We start from the raw sequence: 8,090 nt of genomic DNA on the forward strand, positions 1-8,090 counted from the left end.
TCTCCTCTGCCATCTGGCACAACCAAAGCTGTGGCAGCCTCAGTAGGTGTTGCAGAGATCAATCCTATCCTTAATGAGTCTTAAGACTTCACTAGAGATTTCCTCTGACCTCACTCTTCCTATCAGAAGATATATTTAGGAGTTATTTGCACGTAAGACAATAGAAATACAACATGTTCATATTCGCATAACTTTGTTATGGTACCAGCAGTCAGTGAAATTCTAAAGATGAATGAGAGGTTTTGCATTACCTTTTGACACTTTCTATAGACCCAAGCCTTGGAGTCACAGAGATGCACAGAAATGCAGCTCTTGTGTTAATGATTGGCACATGCCTAAACAGCTGAGGACATTACAATGCTAACAAGTTTAAAGCCATCTGGCAACATCGGGCTGCATTGCCAATGGTTCCTGTGATCAGAATGGCTGTAAGTTAAGTGGCTTTGGCTAAACATCTTTTCTTGGTTGTCAAGTTTGTTTTGCCAGAAAGGAGAGGCTGCAAAGCCCATTAATTTTGCCGGTGAGGGCCAGGCTTTACCACTCAATAAATGAAATAAAGAAATCGTCCTTCTGGCAGGGATTGGCTAAAAAGTAATTTTATGTAAAATAGTGTTTATAAAGTTGATTCATAAATGAATCTTTACTAATCCAGTTTTCAATATTTATAAATATTTTGCATTCTCTAAATGTTCTTCTAGCTAGGCAAACATTGAAAGCAGCATTAATTGCCTTTGTGAGCTGACACCTTAAAACAGTAAATGCGATGTATTGATTGATTGGCCAAAGGAGAAGATTTGAGTGTGAGTGATTCAGTTAATTCAATAAAGAACGGTATGCAGCAAATACATTTCTTTCTTGTATAACACTAATTTTGTTGACCGACATTGAATTTGAAGTGTTATCGGTAGCTAATAATTAGTACAAACTACTTATCTGTTGTCTCTTTTGGCTTTTTGGTTTTAAGAGCTGCACAAATTCAATTGTGTTAACATTGAAATAAAATAGTAATCTTTTTTATTAAAGTTAGTACAGTATACTGTCCAACCAGTGTTAGATGCATTCATGCATTGAAAGATGCAGAGACCTGAACTATAAAGTAAAACGTTTGCAGATTTCATAAGCAAATTGTATATCCCTTTTTTAACTGAAATCCTGCGTTCTAAACTAGACTTGCTCAGTTTGAGAGATCTGTGAGTTTAGATGTGGGCAGGTCGGGCCTGATAAAAACATATTTGCAGATCCGTTGTGGGAGATTTAGAAACGAGGGAGAGGTATTTCTGGGAATTTTGAGAAATCTGTCACTTGTGAGTAACCCAACGTACAACTTAATTGCACGAAGATGCAATTTTAAAAAAGCTATAGTTACTTGTTGAAGTCCTTTTCTGTTTGGCCGACCGCATTATTGGCTAATATTAACTAGAGACTTCAGTTAAGACTTGCTTGATGATCCTAATACCGCTAGTCGCGTGCAAAGGAAATTGATAATGATTTTATCACATTAATATATTAAAGCTGTCCCTCTTTACTTGTTTCCCCATTAGCCTAATTGAGTACAAATTGGTTAAGAGGGTGCAGCATAGCTAGCAAGCTCTTTAATTTTATCAGATGACAATGTAAGCCCAAGAGATCCTATTAGGAGGAAAGCGGCTAATGTTTCAAGGCGCTGTGTCAGCTTACAGGGGAAAGGGGGATGGTGAGCAGCAGGGGAAGACAGGGGAATGATGAAAAGGGAGGGTAAAAGACTGAGAGATGTGTCATATGACTAACATGACCGGAAATGTGAAGAAAAGCTCAAACTGTTGTATCTTGTACAGTCGTGGACGTACTGGCTCATGATCATTTTGTGTGAGCTAGTTAAGAAAAGGATCTTTGTGTAATTTGAAAGGACTTTAAACATTCATCCAGTGCCAAGATGAAATTCTATAAAGAATGACAGGATGCCGCAGGAGTCAGAAATAGGGAATAATATTATCAACCAGAACAAGGCATGAATTGGGACTGTACTTTAGTTAAAGTTATCCCCTTTGGGAGGAACAGTACGGTCCTTGATTTGCTTATTTACTTTAAAGCCTGCTTATTTTCTGTTTTAACTGATCTGAGGTCGTTCGGTGAGGGGAAAAATAAATATTTTGAGCATTCAGTTAATCTTTTGGCCTGTCATTAGAGTTAACCCTGCCTCCACTCATCCAGATTAGGACCTTTCTTGTCCAGGTTAATGCTTCCCTGGTAGGTCAATGTCAGCTCCAGCCATCTGAACAGTTGCAGTATCTTGAGCATTCGCAGAAGACTTAAAATAGTAATACATTCAGACTGATGGTCAGACAATGTGCAGTTTCTGAATGATCCAGAAGACAGACGCATTACACATATTTGTGAAACCAAAATGTTGTGGACTGTATTAAATTAATAAATGAAGTTTATCTTTGAAACAAATATGCGAGGAACGTTTTGTGACAGAATCATGTTTAGAAAGATAGTGATGACTGAATGTCATCATTTGGATCCCCATTAGCCTCCACCAAGTTGCTGCTTCCTAACAACAAAATACATAAATACATTTTACTGTAAAAAAAAAAAAGGGTCAATAAGTAAATAAAATGCAAGCATCAGAAAAAATGTAATTAAATAACTTACTATATTAAAAGATAAACAATAATAACAGATACAATTAATGGATACAAAAACAACATTTTCACAAATACACAAAAAAGAAATACATTAAAAACATTTAGAAATACAAAAAGAACAATACATAATACAGGATCAATTTAAACTCTTCAGTTAAACAGTTGTTTTTATATTTACAATCCCTTTTATTGTACATTTGAATGTGTTGCAAACGTTTTCGAGTGTTCAAGATGCCTAAGCCCAAACAATGTGTCCTAGCATAAGGACAGTGTATTAAAAGGTTAAAGGGTAGACAAAGAAACAGGTGGCTTTGAGCAAAGCTTTCTTTAAAGAGTGATGTCTTATCAGCAGCAGCATTACCACGTTAGAGTAATGTTGTTAAGCAGGGAAAACATTTCACAGCAGGAAATCCTGATCAGAGTCCATTAGATGAACATTATGTTAGTAGTAGCCCAACCAAAGACTTACATTGTACTTTTGGTATTTTGGGAATTGTCCCTTATTTTGACCTTCGGTGGATCGGTGAGAATTGTTCCTCCCAGTTTACAAAACTGGTGCTGATTAAAAATGTTCATTGTACTTGTACTTTATCCTAACTGTGTGTTAACAACGCTCAAGTGATCACAACAATTGGCCTGTGGGTAGTCATTTTACAACTGAGAACTGGTTGTTAAAAACCCAGTGCTTTAACAAACCTAGTATACTCCTACTACTGCTTAAAGGAAGGAGCTGTAGTATTGCCATCTCCTACACCCCCTGGCAAGAATTTGACAAAACATCCCCTTATTTTCCTTGACAGAGTGAAAGTCCTTCAAAAAAAGGTCAACATTTAAAACTTGGAAACGTTGCAAAATGAATGTTCTTTTTACTGAGGAGAAGCTAAACAAATGGAAACTGATATTTATATTAAAATCTTGGAGAGTTCATAACCAACATTACTCCATAGTTGTATCGGGTATGTATGACATAATGTATAATATAATGCTTCAACAAATTGAAATTCTAATTTTGACAGCATACATATCTGTGACTTTTGCCTTTGAACCACTCCTGTTACATTTATGGTCAGTGTTTCCTATGTTGATATAAAGTTGAATTACTTTGGTTAATGTAAGGTCCTGTTAGCATCGTTAGGTTTGAGTTAATCATTTTGTTTAGGTTAGGATAAGTCTTTTGCCCTGGTTAGCGTTATGGTTGACTTAATTCATCAAGGATAAGATACAGGTCACATCTGAGTCAGACCTTTTATAATAAGCCAGACAAAGAAAATAAATGGTCATTTGTTTATTTTTAATTGCTTTGTTCACTTCCTCAATCCAGATTGAACTCCTGGATAAACTAAACTAATGTAATTTGGGTTATAAGCTCATTTCTGTAAATTGATCTGCAGTAATGTCTTTCATCAGTACAACAGTATAGGGCAGACTTCATAGTGACACTAGGTTTGAACTTGTCTATTTAAGGGTGGTCTGCTTATGCCCTGAACCTCTTTTAATAAGATTATCTTTACCAAGAGCCACAGCTTGGCACACGACCATGGTTATTTGATGGTTTGGCAAAGGCATCATTTCTGCACGTCATTGCATCTTAACACGAAGGTGATCTTTGATACTGTGACGACGTATAGATACTGTCTATGTCATAGATAATAAAACAAAGGAATTGTAGCTTATTGTAAATAGCCTAATACATAAATCACTTGTTTTAACAGTCATTTATTTATTTAATTTACTTTACTCTCTACCAAGATGTAGTTTAAATAATCTTTAAATAAAGTTCTGTGATGAATAAATGCCACTTGACTTTAAATAAATAACTGACATATCTTAGCAGGCTGACTTTCAGTTTGATAATGAGACCTTGATTTCATTACAATGTTTCTGTTTACTTCATTGAAGATACCTTACACAAGCATTACTCGAGGATGTAAGGTGATTAAATAATTATTGTTTTAAACCACACTGGGTGAGAGGTGTGTTTAATGGTAGCTTCTTGAAATCGAGCCCTGACAAGTTTTTACACACAGAGCTTAATCTTCTTCTTTGGCTAATTTGAGTCCCAAGGAATTCAATCCCCACCTAAAGCTACCTTATAAGCTTTGCTCGCATCCGTTGATGTCACACATGCATCACACATGTCCACACGGGCAATCAAGTTCAAACTGGCTAAGACACACACACACACACACACACACACACACACACACACACACACACACACACACACACACACACACACACACACACACACACACACACACACACACACACACACACACACACACACACACACACACACACACATACACATACACACACACACACTGGATGTCTCTAATACATATGTAAAGACACACACACACACACACACACACACACACACACACACACACACATACACACACACACACACACACACACACACACACACACACACACACACACACACACACACACACACACACACACACAGGCCAAAGGCCTTTGCCCACCTAACCATTGTTTTTATGGGTGAACCTCCCATTGATTGATGTCAGACATCTCATTTAGTTTTTCTACACCTCACACTCTCCAAAACCAAACACCCCTTCAAAAGAAAAGCCATATAGATGTAATGCTACTTGAACTTATACTATGTACATCGGATATGTAACTCCTTCAGCCTACTTTCAGCTGCACAAACTATCCAACTATGAACTTATTCAGCTATTTCAGGACATTGAGGCTATACATGTTGTTGTTTATACCTTTTTTAAACCTTTTCAAGTTTTCACCAAAGCCATTGCAATGCATTTGAGCTTTAACAATTTGATTCAAATCATTTCTCTTTTCTGCATTTCTCCGCTAAGTTCAGCAATACACTTTCTTGGTTTATGTAGCTAAAAGCAGCTACCATTCAACTAATAACATATTCAGCTTTTTCTGCATTTTCATCTAAATTCAGCCACAAATGTTCACAGTTTACAGCATTCACACGCATTTTCTGCAGGAAATACATTTTCTAGTTGCTCTCTAGAGTCTCTGAGACACACATGAGTGGGAGCCCACTTTAAGTAGAACTAATCACACCTGTTAATCCCTGCTTGATGGAATATGAAGGTCATATCTCCTATAGACCGCTTTACAGTCTGTTCAAGACTCCTGTATGAAACAACCGCAAATAACTTATGGTCACTTTTTTCCAAAAAATAATACAGCTGTGGTTTAAAGTGTTTTCAGTGATGCACACTAAAAAAGTTATCATCCCCTTTGGTAACATATTTGATTCACATGGAACAATGTTGCTTAATTAAAAAATATGTTACTCAGTCTTATAGGTACAAAGGATGCCGGGAATAGTGAAAGGAAGAAGTGGAACACTAAAATACAACATATACAAATTATCAAAATGAACACCTTGCTTTACACATTTCCAAAACTGAAATATTGGCTATTTAGTGTGAAGATGATTAGACTGTATCAATAATTTGTGGCTGGAGTAAAACAGCTGAAAAGCTTAGCTCATAATTGGAAGCCTACAGTCAATGGAAAGCCTTTATCTTGTCAACAAGGTGCAGCAGGATAGACACTTAAGATGTAGGCCACGGCTGTCTAGCTCATGAACAAGTAGTCATTACTAAAGTAGACATAATACAATAAACACATGCTCTTATGTCTTCATTTCTTAATTTTCAATGTCTAAATGTCAGCATCATAAATGTATCTGAATTGCAAACATCTGTAATAACTAGTTGTAAAAGGAAGCTTCACAAACATAAACACATTTAAAAAAAATTGTATTGTTCTTTATTTTTCATGTTAAAAGCACCCAATAGCCAACGCCTTTATTTTTTATTAAACTCCAATGTTAATTATTCTTTATTTAGCAAATATGTCTGAACTTTTAGGAGTTCATTGACCTTGTTTAATATCTGTCTCAGTTTAATCCTGTACGGTACTTCATGAAGCACAGTATACCCTTGTTAAAGGATATTTTGTGGATTATTGTCATGTCCTGATGGGACCTATGTTGCCAGTGGATTTGGGATTTAGGGGGATTCAATAAGCTGTAAGATAATTAAAAACTCCCTGATCAGCCGTTCTGTTCGTTACTGTTGCCATATATTGTCTTCCTAAGACTCAGTATTTTTGGTATGCTTTGTACTTAACACCTCCCTTACCTTTAATCTCTGTACCTAACAAAGAATTAATAAGGCTCTGAACATTAGACTCATAGGACTTAAGACCACCTTATAACAGAAGATCTGTTTAAATTACTCCTGCCATGTGGACATTGATCAAAATGTCCAACTTTAAGAGTAATTGTAATATTCCTGATCTAACGCCATTAATGTGATTGACTTCAGTTCCATTGTAGGACACACACTGTATAACAGTTAAGCTCACCCCAAAAGTACAAATGTTTCACCAAAAAAGTTCTTTATAACCCCCATCTTTGTTATGCTATGCCCCCTTCTCAAAGATCTGGGGCCTCATTTATAACGCCGTGCGTAGGATTCACGTGGGAACGTTGCTTACGTAGTAGAAAAAATCAAAAAAATAGGTACAGAAATGTTTCGACATTTTCTGAGGTTGCGTTCCGATAATCCAAAAATCAGCTCCTAAATTCTAACCCTATCTCCTATTCCTTGACCTCTGAGTGAAACTTCACGGGGTTAAGGGATAGTGGATAGGAGAATTCAAAAGGACTTACATGTAGGAGAAGAGACTGCGGTACTTTAGAGAATCCGAATGCACTTTCACTATCTGACGTGTTTATGATGCGCCAGCGGACGTCATTGTGTGCGTCTGCTGCTGTGGTGAAACTATGGAAACTACAGTGTTCTATACAACGGAATACATGGATGTTTAATAAGAACGAGGGACTCATCTAGAGACTCTGCACCGTGCTCTGATGCTGTTGATTTATGCTTTATGAACGTGGACAACAGAGAAAAATATTCTTCATGACCAAAGTTGTAATTGAAATAAAAAAAGTGAAAATTTAAATTTATGCTCGTCACCCTCTTCCCTTTTATAAATCACAATCGACTCGAAATGCGGTGCTGCTTTTGCGGGCTTCACGTGACGCACCTATTTGCCTATAAATAGTCAAAGAAACGCCTGTGATAGGGAGCACTTCTCCTTTGCCGAGATAATCCATCCCACCTCACAGGTGTGGCACATCAAGATGCTGATTAGACAGCATGATTATTGCACAGGTGTGCCTTAGGCTGGCCACAATAAAAGGCCACTGTGAAACGTGCAGTTTTGCTTTATTGGGGGGGTCTGGGGGGGTCCGAAAACCAGTCAGTATCCGGTGTTAGGATTAGGGTTAGGGTGAGGGTAATGTTGTGAATCGAGTGGCCTGTGTTCATCGTCCATAACATACGCCTGCCCATACCATAACCCCACCACCACCATGGGCCACTCGATTCACAACATTACCCTAACCCTAACCCTCACACCAGGAGAATTAGCTGT

The sequence above is a fragment of the Notothenia rossii genome (genome assembly GCF_949606895.1).
Source record: "Notothenia rossii genome assembly, chromosome: 9".
NCBI classification, from domain to species: domain Eukaryota; kingdom Metazoa; phylum Chordata; class Actinopteri; order Perciformes; family Nototheniidae; genus Notothenia; species Notothenia rossii.